This window comes from Giraffa tippelskirchi, chromosome 13 (genome assembly GCF_054371585.1).
Source record: "Giraffa tippelskirchi isolate mGirTip1 chromosome 13, T2T-mGirTip1v1.2.pri, whole genome shotgun sequence".
Taxonomy (NCBI): Eukaryota; Metazoa; Chordata; class Mammalia; order Artiodactyla; family Giraffidae; genus Giraffa; species Giraffa tippelskirchi.
The window spans coordinates 51001445-51017216 of record NC_137287.1 but is presented as its reverse complement, the minus strand read 5'-3'; the positions used below and the strand labels follow the sequence as shown (position 1 = coordinate 51017216).

Sequence of the window (15772 nt, the reverse complement as noted above, 5' to 3'; positions counted from 1 at the left end):
GAGTTCGTGATCTGAGCCACAGTCAGCTCCCAGTCTTTTTTTGTTTGTTTGTTTTGCTGATGGTATAGAGCTTCTCCATCTTTGGCTACAAAGAATCTAATCAGTCAGACTTTGATATTGACCGCTTGGTGATGTCCATGTGTAGAGTCGTCTCTTGTGTTGTTGGAAGAGGGTGTTTTGCTATGACCAGTGCAGACTCTTGGAGGGCACAAACAAAACCTTGTGTGCACCAGGAGCAGGAGAAAGGAGCAGTGTCCCCACAAGAGACTGAGCCAGACTTGCCTGTGAGCGTCCAGGTGTCTCCTGCAGAGGGGTGGGTTGACAGTGGCCTGCTGGGGGTCAGGGGTACCGAATACAGCAGTGCATGAACAAGTCCTTTTGAAAGAGGTGGCCATTACCGTCATTACCCCTACCATAGTTGACCTCAGGCCAAACAACAGGGAGAGAACACAGGCCCACTCATCAACAAAAACTTGGATGAAAGATTTACTGAGCATGGCCCTGCCCATCAGAATAAGACCCCACAGGCAGTCTCTCCCATCAGGAAGCTTCCATAAGCCTCTATCCTTATCCCTCAGAGGGCAGACAGAATGAACACCACAATCACAGAAAACTAACCAAACTGATCAAATGGACCACAGCCTTGTCTAACTCAATGAAACTATGAGCCATGCCGTGCCGGGCCACCCAAGATGGAAGGGTCGTGCTGGAGTGTTCTGATACAATGTGGTCCGCTAGAGAAGGGAATGGCAAACCACTTCAGTATTCTTGCCTTGAGAACCCCATGAACAGTATGAAAAGGCAAAAAGGTAGGACACTGAAAGATGAACTCCCCAGGTTGGTAGGTGCCCAATATGCTACTGGAGATCAGTGGAGAAATAACTCCAGAAAGGATGAAGAGATGAAGCCAAAACAAAAACAATGCCTAGTTGTGGATGTGACTGGTGATGGAAGTAGAGTCCAAAGCTGTAAATAACAATATTGCATAGGAACCTGGAATGTTACGTCTATGAATCAGGGTAAATTGGAAGTGGTCAAACAGGAAATGTCAAGAGTGAACATTGACATTTTAGGAATCAGTGAACTAAAATGGACTGGAATGGGTGAATTTAACTCAGATGACCATTATATCTACTACTGTGGGCAAGAATCCCTTAGAAGAAAGGGAGTAACCATCATAATCAACAAAAGAGTCTGACATGCAGTACTAAGGTGCAATCTCAAAAATGACAGAATGATCTCTGTCGTTTCCAAGGCAAACCATTCAATATCACGGTAATCCAAGTCTATGCCCCACCCACTAATGCTGAAGAAGCTGAAGTTGAGCAGTTCTATGATGACCTACAAGACCTTGTAGAATTAACACCAAAAAAAATGTCCTTTTCATCATAGGGGACTGGAATGCAGAAGTAGGAAGTCAAGAGATACCTGGAGTAACAGGCAAGTTTGGCCTTGGAGTACAAAATGAAGCAGGGCAAAGGCGAACAGAGTTTTGCCAAGAGAATGCACTGGTCATAGCAAACGCCCCCTTCCAACAACACAAGAGATAACCCTACACATGGACAACAGCAGATGGTCAGTTTTATGTGTAAAATACCCTATTTTAACAAATAAATGTTGGCAGTTTAAATTCCAGAAAGATGACAAAATGATGAAAAATTATTTTAAGCTGTTTGAAGGAAAGTCATTCTGAAGTCTGTCCTGACTGGCATCAGGTTTATAAACTGTGTTGACTGTAAATGCATATCACTCATGAACCCATGAGAAGTAATAGTTTTTTTTTTTTATTTCTGTGCTCACACTCTGAGCTCTGTGCCGTCCCTTTCATAAGAAATGATCTCTGTCTGTAGCTGAGTCATGTTTCCTAAGCCAGGTTCCTCTTTGTCGAACTTCTGAGAAAATCCCAAAGGCCTTTTCTCATTTTGTATGTCTTGGTCTCGGTTGGACTTCCCTAGTGGCTCAGACAGTAAAGAATCTGCCTGCAATGCAGGAGACCCAGGTTCAATCCCTGGGTTGGGAAGATCCCCTGGAGAAAGTGAGAGTGAAAGTGGTCAGTTGTGTCCGACTCTTTGAGACCCCATGGACTATACAGTCGTTGGAATTCTCTAGGCCAGAATACTGGAGTGGATAGCCTTTCCCTTCTCCAGGCGATCTTCCCAATGCAGGGATTGAACCCAGGTCTCCCGCATTGTGGGCAGATTCTTTACCAGCTGAGCCACCAGGGAAGCCCAAGAAGACTGGAGTGGGTAACCTATCCCTTCTCCCACAGTCCGTGGGGTCCCAAAGTGTCAGACATGGCTGGGCGGCTCACACTTGGTCTCTGTTAGGTCAGGCAAGCAAGCAAGCAAGCGGTGTTTTTGCTGCCAAGGTTCTCTTTAAAGCTTTTGGTGTCCTGTGAATTTGACTGGGGTTCACACCATTGGAAGAGTTACCCTCAAAAATCTTTTTGAAGGAAGCACTGCACCTTGGGCTTCCTGTGAAACTTTGCAGGATGACACCTTTAACATTCTTCTGCTCTTAAGATCCTTAAAGGCATCTGAGACACCACCTTAAGTCTTTCCAGGGTCTTCCACTTACAGTCTACAGGTGTTACCTTTAGACCATGTTTTCCTGGCAGCACCCTAGATTTGATCTTAGCCCAGAAGCCATTTCTGTCCTGTAGCATCATGTGACAGTTGGACATGTGGAGGTGCTATAAAGGGGATGCAGACACTGAACCCAGTGAGTCCTGGCTCCTTTATATTTCACAGCACTTTTCATTGTTCTGACAGCCTCTCCCTCATTGATGTACTTTCAGCTGCTTCACAGTAGGAGTCTCCGCCCCTGTGTCAGAGTCAGCTTCTCCTCTTGCCTAGAAGCCGTCACCGGCAGCCTCTTCAAGGACCATCAGGCTTCTGTGGACAGTGTCATGAAGCCCGCTGGGTTTTCATTCCTTTCTCTGCATCCATTCAGGTCCCACCTACCTCCAAGTTCAAAGGCATTCTCACACGTTTCAGCTCTTTTTTAATGGCAGTACATTTGAGGGCTTCACCGACTCGATGGACACGAGTTTGAGCAAGCTCTGGGAGTTGATGGTGGTCAGGGAAGCCTGGCGTGCTGCAGTCCATGGGGTCACCAAGAGTCAGACATGACTGAGCGACTGAACTGCACTGAACCCCGTTTTTAATATCAGTATCTGTGCCAGTTATTTACTGTTAACAAATTGCATTAGAAACCACCTCAAAGCCTAGTGGCTCAAAACAGCATTTCCTTTGTTCACAAGTCTGCGTTGGGGCAAGCCTCAGTGAGTGAGGCCAGCTCATTTCTTCTCCAGTCGCATCAGCCAGGGTGTTGTGAAGGTGGGGACCAGAGTCATCTGAAGACTTGTTCATGCACACGTCTGGCAGTTGGAGCTGGCTTTTGGAGGGGACATTAGGTGGGGGTGGTCAGTGGGGACACTGACATGTGCTCAGTATGTGGCCTGGGCTGCTTCAGAGCATGGTCACTGATGCTAAGAGGGGGCTTCCCCATGGAGCCAAAGTCAGAAGCTATTTAGCTTGAGAAATCACATAGCAGTTCTCCCAGACTCTGTCCACTAGAATCAGTTACTGAGGCCAGCACATACATAAGGGGAGGGAATTTCATGACAAAAGTGTCAAAGAGTTTGTAGACATGTTTGAAAACCACCAGCTCCATTCACCTCGACCTACCAAGTAATCATTCTGTCTAAATGAAAGTTCTTTCCAACTCTGTGTTACTGAAATTCCAGCAAATATTGTTTGTTTGTTTTGTTTGGTATGTTCTCTTATTCTGTGGAAAGTAACAAAGGGTTACAAGAATGAAGCATTTTTTTGTTGTTCAGAAAAATATATGGATCATCTCACTAAACTCTTAGGAGACGGGATATCTTTAGCTTTGCGAATCATTTCTCTTTGGAATACAATTCAAATGAGCAAAAACTATTTCTAGTTCAGAAAAAGGCTTATTGGATTAGAATCCATATTTACAAGATTTATTAATTAGAGTCTTATTTTCACAATCTTCTTTTGGGAGGCATTGATTAACTCAGCCCTAGATAAGTCAATACAGTATACCTCAAACTTCTTTAAAAACCATGGGACATGTTGAGGGGAAGGAGTGAGAGACGTTCTACTAAGGGGTGACTTGCAGTCATTCCATGGAGGCAAGATAGAAAAGTTTTATTATAGAACAATGAAAGTGTAAAATCAAGTGCAAATGTTGTGTGACAAAGATGTTAACAGTGAAGAATATATTTTGTGACTCTTGGTGGTTTGAACTTCTTTCTTGATTCTCTGAGTAATTCTTGGTCCTACATTCAACAATACAGATACCATCATATTTATTTGATCCTCGGTTTGTGTTAGGCTGGGCTCAGTCCTCTTCCCTCATTACCAAATGGTATTTGTTTCATTCTTGCAGACTGATGATCTTCCAGCAGAGCTGGAAACTGTATGTTCAGAATGTCTGCACATGCATGCAAAAATTCAAGTTCTTCAAGAGGAGTTATTGTCTATGAAAGGAATGCAAAAGAAATGTGAAAAACTAGAGAAGAATAAAAAGAAGTTGGAGCAAAAAGTAGTGAACCTCAAAAGTCATACAGAAATGAATATGATAGAACATAGTCAAGTAGAGCAGTGTAAACAGGAGATGGAAGAAAGAGTGAGACTGGATCTATCAGAGAAATTAAAAGAAGTCAGCATGTTTTTACAGATTAATTTGTTGATCTGTCATATCCTTGAATTCACCTCACTGTAAATTACATTTTGGATGTATACAGCTTATGTGTTTCCTCTGCTTCCCTTACAGCAGTTTGTTTTGTAGATTTCTGGAAGGAAGCGGGCACTTGTCTCTCCCTGAGGAGAGAAATATTTCAATTTCCATCAGAGTTATCACTAAATTGATCTTTCAGAATGATTCTCACTAGAGGATCCTTTTACTTATAAGACCAATTGGTATAAAACAAGACCACGAGAAGGAAAAAAAATACTGTGATTTAGAACAGGTACCATCCTCTTGAGTTATTCTCAAGTTGTCTTGTTCAGTTTTTAAAATTTTAAGTTGATCCTCTTATTCTTTGAATTATCAGGTTACATAAGTACTGCTATACCATTGATTCTACTTTAATTTTATAATTAAGATTTAATTCATTTCACATTGACCATGATTATTTTAAAGTTTCCACTTCTCTTTTTTCACATTTAAAATCGCTCTCTGAATTACTGACTCAAAACTAAAGGGATAAATGTAATTATTCAGGTTATAATCATTAGCAAAAGAAATATATCTTTTAAAATTTGACTTAGATACAAGCAGCATCTCAAGAAAACTTAGAGCAGTTACGAGAGAATAATATTGCTTCCATAAGAAGTCAGATGGAACTCAGCATTGAAGAGTTGGAATCTGAACTCTCCAAGAAGAAAACTTCTCAAGCAGAGTTGGAAAAATATAAGAAACTCTACCTAGAACAACCAGAAAGTTAGAAAGTCATTGGAAAATAAGCTAGATGAGTAAGTCAAAACACAGAATCACAAAATAAATTTAGTTCATTAATTTGTCTCTAAAGCCTAATTTTTATAGAGCCAGCTTCCTGAAATTAGTAGGAAGTGAAAGCTAATTAGATAGTCACTGCTAAGGGGGCACCCTAAGACAAATTAGTAATATTATATCCTTGTAAGTTTTCTACACTATGTAAAAGCACGGTTGTGAAATCGGGGGAAATGAACATAGGGGTGAATGGCAGGATAATTCACAAAGTGCCTAAAAATAACATGGTGACCTGACTGAGGGGGTGTGTGGACGATGGAAAGGGCAGATCGCACCTGCAGTGCCAAGTCCAGATTTCCCTACTATCTGAAAGCAGAGCACTCCTAGGAAGCCTTTCATAAGCCAAAGCAGCATAGAGCAAAGAAGCAGGGACCCGAGGACACATTCTGCTAGTAGATGCCTGAAATGAACACGCACGAGTAAAGCACGGGTGCTCCCAGACGAGGTTCAGGGCTGTGGCGACTTGATGCTGGGATGTGGGGTGTGGCTTCCGGGGATGGATCCCGGAGGGGCCGGTCTCCCTGTTTGTGGAGCGTGATGCCTCTCACTGTAAAAACATGCATTGAACGCCGTTTCAGCTTTTTGCCTTTTTACATGAAAACAAAAATCCTCTTCAGATTTGTTTTTTTTATTATGAAAAACAGGTGCCTATGTAGGCCCTTCGTAGAAGTAAAATGAACTTTGGAAAAGCAGGGGATGCTTGACATTGTTCCTGGGGCTGTTTTAGCCCTTTTGTCACCCATTGACTTTCTCGTCCTCCCCTCGAGATTGTGGCTCTAGGTGATTCCTCAGAGCCAAATGCTTAATTTCTCCGAGGTCATGAGTGAAACGTATATACAAGGGTGGTGAAAGGAAGCACTTGAAAATGGCTTTGTGGGAGGTGTGTTTCTTCATCCCTGAACTGTTTCCTTGAGGCAGGTGTGTCCCAGAGGCAGCAGGGATCACTGTGAGCCCACCTCCCTTCTCTCTGATGCCCTTTCTCTGGTCTCCTCACTGTGACTTGTCACTTGAGGCGCCCCAGACACATGTGTACTTCTTTAGAGCAAGGTTACAACTGTCACTGTTTACAGGAGGTCTCCTCTGTGTTTTCAGTGTTCAAACAGTTTAATGGGAATTCCATTTACTCTACGGCAACTTAAAAAATGCCAGTCACGTAGGGAAGCATGAATGAAATTGGTGTTTTCCATCTTCCCCAGGACTAGTGAGAGGCTGCTAGAGATGAGCACCAAAGTTGAGGTGGAGAAAGAGCAGAACAGATCTTTACTGAGCACTCTCACCACGAGACCAGTCCTGGAGCCCCCTTGCGTTGGGAATTTCAATAATACTTCAATGTTCAATATGAATCTTTCTCCAAAAGCAAACGTAGGATTTCTTACCTCAATTCCACGCCCTTCAAATAACAGCACGGCGACTTACTTGCTCAAGGTTAGTTCTACTATGTTTTTTTCCTTGGGTTTAGGATTTCTGATATGAATGATTCTTATTTTTAATTTGAACTTCTGAGCTGTTTATTTGACTTATGTGCACTAAGTAAAAGCCATAATTAACTGTGCTAATCAAGGAGACAAAAATTTTATGATGTTTTTTGTCCTAGATGTCTATTTTTAAGAGATATTTATGAACCTCTTAAATTTCTTGAAAAGCTGCCTTTAGATTCTGCTTCAGAAATGAACTCTTATTCCCTGGTAACCGAAAGGGTTCTCTCAGGTGTTTGGCCTCCTCTCTGATGGTCTCACTCTGGCCGCGCTTCACAGTCACCGCAGGCTCCTCTGCTCCCACTGCAGGCTCTCTGTCCCTCAGCATAAGCGACTGACGGGCGTCTGAACACTGACCACATATGGGTGCTTTTCATCGGAAGGAATCCTGGACAAATCCTTTTTATGAATTAAACAAACTTGTAATACTAAATCAAAAGATTAATTTGTCATTTTAGGTTATCATTTTTTGTCATTTTCTTACACAAGAATACATCTTTAATTGCCATTTTACTTACAGCTTTTTTATGTAAATTTCTAAAAAATATCTTTCTGAGCAATTGTAGAATGTTTCTAAATTTGTAGTTCAAGCAAACATTAAAAATCTTTAAATGAAGCTCCCTTTTGCCTCTGTCTTGACAGCACCTGGGTGAATGATGACTAAGAGAGTAATGACGGGGAGTCTTTAAGTTGGAACTAGTTTTCATCGTGTAATCATTATGATTAAAATACCCAGTCAGTGCACACAGGTTTATGGTTTTGTTGGTGTTTTCATGATGTTGGTGATGCAGAGAAAAGTTCAGTTCAGTTCAGTCGCTCAGTCGTGTCTGAGTCTTTGCTACCCCATGGACTGCAGCACGCCAGGCTTCCCTGTCCATCACCAACGCCCAGATCTTACTCAGACTCATGTCCATCGAGTTGGTGAGGCCTTCCAACCATCTCATCCTCTGTCATCCCATTCTCTCTCCTCCCACCTTCAATCTTTCCCAGCATCAGGGTCTTTTCCAATGACTCGGTTCTTCACATCAGGTGGCCAAAGTATTGGAGTTTCAGCTTCAGCATCAGTCCTTCCAATGAATATTGAGGACTGATCTCCTTTAGGATGGACTGGTTGGATCTCCTTGCAGTCCAAGGGACTCTCAAGAGTCTTCACCAACACCACACTTCAAATGCATCAATTCTTCGGCACTCAGCTTTCTTTATAGTCCAACTCTCACATCCAGAGAAAAGTAAACCTTGTTAAATGCAATCTCAACCTGTTTTCTCATTTGGCTTCTTGCCATCATAGACAAGCAATCTGTTTCTTTGACAGCACTGCAGCTGTGTTGGGTCTTAGTACTTGAGAGCCATGAACCTGGAGGATGTGCTTTAGCTGTGCAGTCACAGCAGGCCTCCGAACACTTCATCCCAAGTCAGACACTTCCCCACGCAGGCCTAAGAGGTGAAAGCAAATGTTTGAGCCCCGTCCCTGGAGCAGGCTGCCTACTGCAGACCCACGTTCACAGTGCTGCGGGCACATACATCTTTTCAAAGAAGAGATTTGGAACCAAGCAAGCACTTCTTAGTTCCTTCTCCCAAACTCACCCGCTAGGTAAATCTTGCTTCTCATGAGGAGGGTAGGAGTATAAGTCCTCCCCTCGAAACTTCAGGCTGAGGAAATGAAGTTCAACTGTAATTTCTGACCAGATTTATAGTTGAGATTATACTCATACTTTTTTGTATATACCAACTAATGATGAGAGCTTGGATAGAAGTATGCTAGATAGTAAAGAGAGATCTGTTTTGTGTTTTACATTTTGTCCTAAATAATGCAAAATGTGGATAATTCATTTGTTGACAAATTTTAATAAGCCAGGTTTTATCTGGAGGAAATGAACATCCTTTTAAGGATGAATCTCTTCAGTTTTGGCCTGCTTGATTCAACTAAAGATTTTCTCCTTCAAGATCCCTGTCCTGTGTTTAATAAACTGTTATGCTGTGTAAATTAACTATATAGACTGCTACAAATAGGAGTTCAATAAAAATTTATTCTTGTTCATGCCTTTAAAACATATAATTTAGTTAGAAAGCTACTATGTCATGTCATGCCACAAGCATTATTGAACTATATAATAAGGTTTTACATATTCATTTTCTCTATGTTTTAGTTAGGATTTATGTGTTTTTTCTTAATATGAGGAAGCAGCTGGCATAGGACTCTGGACTCAGTAAGAATGTCATTGGCTTTGTTACTACTTTTGTAGAATTAGGAACTTTGACTAAATGACTCTCATACCTTAAAAAAAAATTTTTTTTCTCAAAATAGACAATCTTTCTTTAAAACAAAACAAAACAAAAACTGTTGCGTGGATCCGTATTATATAAAACAGAGACAAGTATAGAGCCCTTTAGATAAGTAGCGTTCAGAGACCCTGGCAGCTGTGACTTCTGTTTCTCAACCCTGTAGTGACCCGTGTGGGACCTTCCCCCTCTATGAGACATAGTTCGGAAACTAGCACTTATGAGAGAATCCTTCTCACTAAACATCTTCAGAATTAAATCTTGCTGGTACATTGTTTTCTTGTGTATAATCTTCTCACCTTTCTATGTTTTCGTTAAATGGAAAAGTTTAAAGAAAATAGCAGATGTGTTCTCCTTGTTAACATTCAGCTTCAAACTACTTCCTCCATTTGAACACGACCCTTACCTAGAAATCAAAATAAAGGTCTTGGAAGTACACATTTAGGGCAAGAGCTGTTAGAGGAGAAGATAGTAATCTTGTGGGTCGTTCCTAGGATTATGGGTCATTCCATAACCTCTGAAATTATGTGTACTCGATAGACTAACATTTATTGTACTTTTATCAAATTAATCTAAATAGCATTCCATATATATGTGCTCTGTTATCTAAAAGCAAAGTAAGTAGGAATTCATTTTCTTTTATTTATGTGATTATTTTTCTGCTAAGTAATCTTCAAGTTAGGTCTAGTCTCTAAAAGTATTATTTAAATGTCACATGTAGTAAGTTGTATATCATTTCTATGATAATATCTCTTGTTTAACTTAAGCATAAATAATATTTGACTTATTTCAGATGCAGCGGAAGGTGGAAAAGCATATAACTAGAGAACTAGAAGAAGGTATGTTGCCAAAACGTATGAATTAAATTTAGACATTGATTTCTGAAATACTGTGAAGAGTAAGTGGCATCTCTTTTCATTGTTTGTATAACAAATGCTATGTTACATACTTTTTCTTATACATAGCTAATGAAAAATGTGAAAACATGAGCAATCATAGTGAAAAATATCCTTATTCCTTATTTATTTATTATGTTCCGTAGCTTTTTAAAAAAAAAATCTGAAAAGGTCTATGTATTCCTTTTCATTTCTGGCTATATCCTTCCTCTACTTCCTCCATCCCTGTGGAACTGTCAGCCTGCACCCTGACACTATTCTCAGAAAACATGGAGTTCATCAGCTTCTCAAGTGTCTGGTAGTGGTTAAAGCTAGGAACCCCAGACTCAAGCAATTACGTCTGTGTTGCTGTCACTTGATGGGTGACTTTAAAATTTCTCAGTCACTAACTTTGTCACCAGTGTATCTTTTGCCCTCAGGAAGAATTCCAACCACCCACATCAGTGTGGGTCCTGCCAAAGTAGTCGGCCTTATCTCCTTATCCCTCTCCTCTGCCCCTCAGCTCGGCATCTGACCAGCCAGACTGTAGGATCCCACAGGTGGGCTTCCTCCCCTCCGGTCTTTGTACCTGCTTCTCCCCTCCGTCTCCTGTGCTTTTTCCTGCCCTTCAGGTCTCTGCTTCCACAGCGCCCCCACCAGGAAGCTGGCAGCACTGACACAAAGCCAGCCGTCCCTTCTGAGTGTTCCTTGTGCGGTCTTTTGTATCTGTCTTAATATCTATGACTCTGTATGGAAATCGCCTGTTCATCTATTTTTCCACTTTATAGCGTATCATTTTCAGGGTGCACTGGGTCACCTTCATCTTTTACTTCCAGTGCTTGTTACAGCACCTTTGCACATAGTTACTGAGTAAATGAATGAAGAATGAGAAAACCAGAAGCTCTGATACTCAGCCACACATTCAACCATGGGCAGATAATGCAATTATCTTCTATTTTGTGTCATGTCATATATAGATATGTTTCATTCTTCAGAACACTATGGAAGGTCTCAGGTGTTTTTTTTTGTTTTGTTTTGTTTTGTTTTTAGCTAATACTTTGTGAACTCAAGTATTCTAGGTAAAGAATATAATTCTATCTCTTTCCAAGTGCTGCTGAATTTGAATCTGAATTCTCTAGATTGTACTCCCTATTATCTACGGGTTGATCAAATCTATATCAGGACCTACCTGTGAAAACATCAAAATGATACATATAGGTTTTGAAGAAAAAAAATATATGATTTGAAAACTCAATAGTAAAAATTTTCCTACTGGACTGTTTCCATGACATTTTAGTTCTTTCCCATTAAACATGATGAGAAAATCTTTATTAAAGGAAAATATTTTTGTATTCTGTGTGTATCATGAAAATTTATATGGCATTTTAAGCCATGTTTCTCTGCATCTAACTTACTTTTAAGCAGAAACATCAGGACTGTTGAGTTTTCCATGTTCAAAGTGAAAGTGTTAGTCACTCAGTCGTGTCCGACTCTTTGCGAGCCCATGGACTGTAGCCCACCAGGCTCCTATGTCCCTGGAATTCTCCAGGCAAGAATAATGGATTCGGGAGACATTCCCTCCTCCAGGGCATCTTCCAGACCCTGGGATCAACCAGAGTCACCTGCATTGCAGTTGGATTGTTTACCATAAGAGCCACCAGATACGCCCTTTACAAACTCAAACTGAGTCCTAATACCAGCTGTTTAAACAGCACCCAAAAAACCAAACTTGTCATTACTATTTAGTGGTGTTGATTGATAGCTTTTTTGTATTTTCCAGTTTTAATCACTATATATAGACCTAAAGATTTAGCTACTGCTGTTATGGCTACTGTCAATATTTCGAGGTATTATAACTGTTAATAGTGGCATAAAACTTGCTACATGTAACTTTAAACACTGACTCATAGATCTTTCCTCATGGGGAAATAAGATTTGCCTGAGTTTTTGCCTTTTAAATGAATTAACTTTTCCTAATTTTTATTTTTAATCAGAGGATAATTACTTTACAATATTGTGATGGTTTCTGCCATGCATCAACCTGAATCAGCCATAGATATACATATGAACCCTCCTTCCTGAACCACCCTCCCACCTCCCTCCCGATTCCAGCCCTCTAGTTCTTCACAAACCACCAGCTTTGGGATCTCTGCATCATACAGCAAATTCCAAAAAAACACACGTACCCGTGTTCATTGCAGTTATGTCCATAGCTTTAAAAAAAATCTCAAAATGTCTATGTATTTCTTTCATTCTTTTCGTTCTATGTATTTCCTAGCATTTACAATAGCTAGGGCATGGAAGCAACCTAAATGTCCATCAACAGATGAATGGATAAGAAGTTGTGTATTATTCAGCTATAAAAAGGAATGCATTTGAGTCAGTTTTAATTGACTTTTGATTTACTTTTGGAGAGAGTCTTAAAATTAGAGAAAAGTTCCTCATAGAAATATAAGATTTGCCTAAGACTTTTCACCTTTTCTTTACCTATCAACCTATCTATTTTTGTTTGATTTTTGGAAAAAGTCTTAAAATTAGAGAAAAGTTCCAAGCACCAGACAAACAGACATTTTCACAAAACTCCCCTATCTCCCATATATCCTCCTAAAGTATCATTTATCTTTCCAAAATGTTATTTGTTCTCGCATAAGTGCCCCTCCTCCCCCAAGTCACCTGTCTTTCAGAAGATGCCTTCATCTCCCACTCCCTGTCATTTTCTGACATCATCTCCCAGGTATAGCCTCCCCTTCAAGTCACATTTCTGTGTGAAGCTTGCATGTTGTTGTTATTGTCCAGTAGACCCGTTGTGTCCAACTCTTTGTGACCCCATGCGCTGCAACACGCCAGGATTCCTGTCTGTCGCCATCTCCCAGAGTTTGCTCATATTCGCATCCATTGAGTCGAAGATGCCATCTAACCATCTCATTCTTTGTTGCCCAGTTTTCCTCTGGCCCTCAATCTTTCCCAGCATCAGAGTCTTTTCCAATAAGTCAGCTCTTTACATCAGGTGGCCAAAGTATTGGAGCTTCAGCATCAGTCCTTCCAATGAAAATATTCAGGGTTGATTTCTTTTAAGATTGACTGGTTTATTCTCCTTGCTGTCCAGGGGACTCGCTAGCACCACAGTTTGAAAGCATGAATTCTTCGGTGCTCAGCCTTATGGTCCAAATGTCACATGTGTACATGACTGCTAGAAAGCTATTAAGTGTTTTTTCTCATGGTTATCTGCTGCTTATGAAGGGCCTTTTCCTCTCCTGGGAAGGATCTCCTTCTTACTCTGGCCTTTGATATGTAAGTAAAGCTGGTACCCACCCCAAAAGGGTCCTTCTGCCCAGTGCCGCTCTGCCAATGGAATTAGTTGTGTTGAGAAGCAAAGGACCTGAAAGGTGGGAGCCCCCCTGTACAGTCCATGCTCTCCAATAGGCCACGGGCAGGGCTGCTCCATAGGGCTCTCGTCAGCGGGGCAGGGGTGGAGTTGGAGGGTTCTGGGAGCAAAGACAGGCGCAGCTGCTCCAGGTAATGGGGCTCACAGGGCTCGTTGACATCTTGCATTAAGGTGTCCTATGCAGCGTCAATGCACACGGCCCCCCTGCCCCAAGCAGGAGCGTCAGCCAAGCCGGTTCACACAAGGAACTGTGGTTTGAAGGGCCAGGAGCAAGGCCTCTGAAGGTATCATCCTGTGAGCAAGAGAAATCAGACTAAGCACAAGGCAAAGGAGGTTAGTATTTTTATTCCTAAGTTGGTTTTTTTTTTTTTTTTTAAACCTGGTAACTGTTCATAGGCTTTGCTGGTAACAAAATCTCTCAAGGAGCCAGATCTTGGCCTCATCCCTCCTTGAAATATAAATTCTTAATGAGACGGAGCGCCTTCGGGGGACCTACCCTGAGCTATAATATTTAGTCTCCTTGGGGAGATGAGACTATGAATCCTTTCAGGTTGGAGCACTTAATTAGATGAATGGCTGGAGATGTAAGAGACAAAGAGCCTCTGAGATATCCCAGGGAAGTTTATCTCCCCACAATTACCCCCTTGTTCCTAGAGGAGTTTTAGGCCGCAGTTCAGCCACTGTAACCAGTCCAAGGAAACCTGAAGTTGATGGGCACCAAATTCTCTTGGCTTGTCTTGCTGCTGCTGCTGCTAAGTCACTTCAGTCATGTCCGACTCTGTGCGACCCCATAGACGGCAGCCCACCAGGCTCCCCCGTCCCTGGGATTCTCCAGGCAAGAACACTGGAGTGGGTTGCCATTTCAGCTTGTCTTAGGCAACATTTAATCAGCAAGATCCTTACCTAGCAAAAGAAATTTGTCACAGCCGAAGTCCCCCAAGTCTTAGATTCAGGCATCTAAGCAAGTCGCCCAAAACTTATAGGGACTATTTTGGGAAGCAGGTGGCTTCCTCCTTGGGTTTCCATATTGACCTTTTCTACCTGGTCCAAGGCATCATAGGGAAGCAAAATTTTTCACCCCAAAATGTGCCTCTTTGTCAAGAGGATGACTTTAGGTAGAGTATTTTTAAGAAACAAAAGACTCAAAGTCTTTCTTTTGACTACCTCCTTAACTGTTGAATAGTTTAGATAAAGGGGCTGGCCCAGGAAGAGAGCTAACAGAGATAACGAGAAAAAAATGTGGGCCAGGTGTGGTCAGTTCAGTTGAGTCGCTCAGTCATGTCCAAATCTTTGCGAACCCATGAATCGCAGCACACCAGGCCTCCCTGTCCATCACCAACTCCCAGAGTCTACCCAAACCCATGTCCATCGAGTCAGTGATGCCATCCAGCCATCTCATCCTCTGTCGTCCCCTTCTCCTCCTGCCCCCAATCCTTCCCAGCATTAGGGTCTTTTCCAAGAGTCAACTCTTCGCATGAGGTGGCCAAAGTATTGGAGTTTCAGCTTCAACATCAGTCCTTCCAATGAACACGCAGGACTGATCTCCTTTAGGATGGAATGGTTGGATCTCCTTGCAGTCCAAGGGACTCTCAAGAGTCTTCTCCAACACCACAGTTCAAAACCATCAATTCTTCGGCACTCAGCTTTCTTCAATGTCCAACTCTCACATCCATACCTGACTACTGGAAAAACCATAATCTTGACTAGACAGACCTTTGTTGGCAAAGTAATGTCTCTGCTTTTAAATATGCTATCTAGGTTGGTCATAACTTTCCTTCCAAGGAGTAAGCGTCCTTTAATTTCATGGTTTCAATCACAATCTGCAGTGATTTTGGAGCCCCCAAAAATAAAGTCTGACACTGTTTCCATTGTTTCCCCATCTATTTCCCATGAAGTGATGGGACCAGATACCATGATATTAGTTTTCTGAATGTTGAGCTTTAAGCCAACTTTTTCACTCTCCTCTTTCACTTTTATTAAGACGCTCTTTAGTTCTTCTTCGCTTTCTGCCATAAGGGTGGTGTTATCTGCATATCTGAGGTTATTGATTTCTCCTGGTTATTGATTCCAGCTTGTGTTTCTTCCATCCCAGTGTTTCTCATGATGTACTCTGCATATAAGTTAAATAAGCAGGGTGACAATATACAGCCTTGATGTACTCCTTTTCCTGTTTGGAACCAGTCTGTTGTTCCATGTCCAGTTCTAACTGTTGC

At 41.6% G+C, this 15772-nt stretch overlaps 1 protein-coding gene and 2 pseudogenes across 9 annotated transcripts in view; 2 read left to right on the top strand and 1 right to left on the bottom strand.

Moving 5' to 3' along the window:
* Positions 1 to 1575, top strand: part of LOC145530941 (ankyrin repeat domain-containing protein 26-like) — a 42308-nt pseudogene extending 40733 nt beyond the window's left edge. The window contains exon 18 of the transcript XR_014072107.1: positions 1393 to 1575. The product of XR_014072107.1 is annotated as an ankyrin repeat domain-containing protein 26-like (transcript). The remainder of the gene's footprint in view (positions 1 to 1392) is intronic.
* Positions 1 to 15772, bottom strand: part of LOC145532114 (uncharacterized) — a 120751-nt gene that overhangs the window by 17614 nt on the left and 87365 nt on the right. For 6 of the 7 annotated variants that reach the window (XM_081556487.1, XM_081556488.1, XM_081556466.1 and 3 more), the window contains one exon: positions 12370 to 13851. The exons of the other annotated variant lie outside the window; for it this stretch is intronic. The gene's annotated coding sequence lies outside the window, so the exon portion shown is untranslated. Of the gene's footprint in view, positions 1 to 12369; positions 13852 to 15772 lie in introns of those variants that run through there. 7 annotated transcript variants of the gene reach the window in all.
* On the top strand, positions 4396 to 13892 carry LOC145530940 (ankyrin repeat domain-containing protein 26-like; annotated as a pseudogene). The gene is made up of 5 exons (XR_014072106.1): positions 4396 to 4714; positions 5308 to 5507; positions 6741 to 6969; positions 10093 to 10138; positions 13731 to 13892. The product of XR_014072106.1 is annotated as an ankyrin repeat domain-containing protein 26-like (transcript).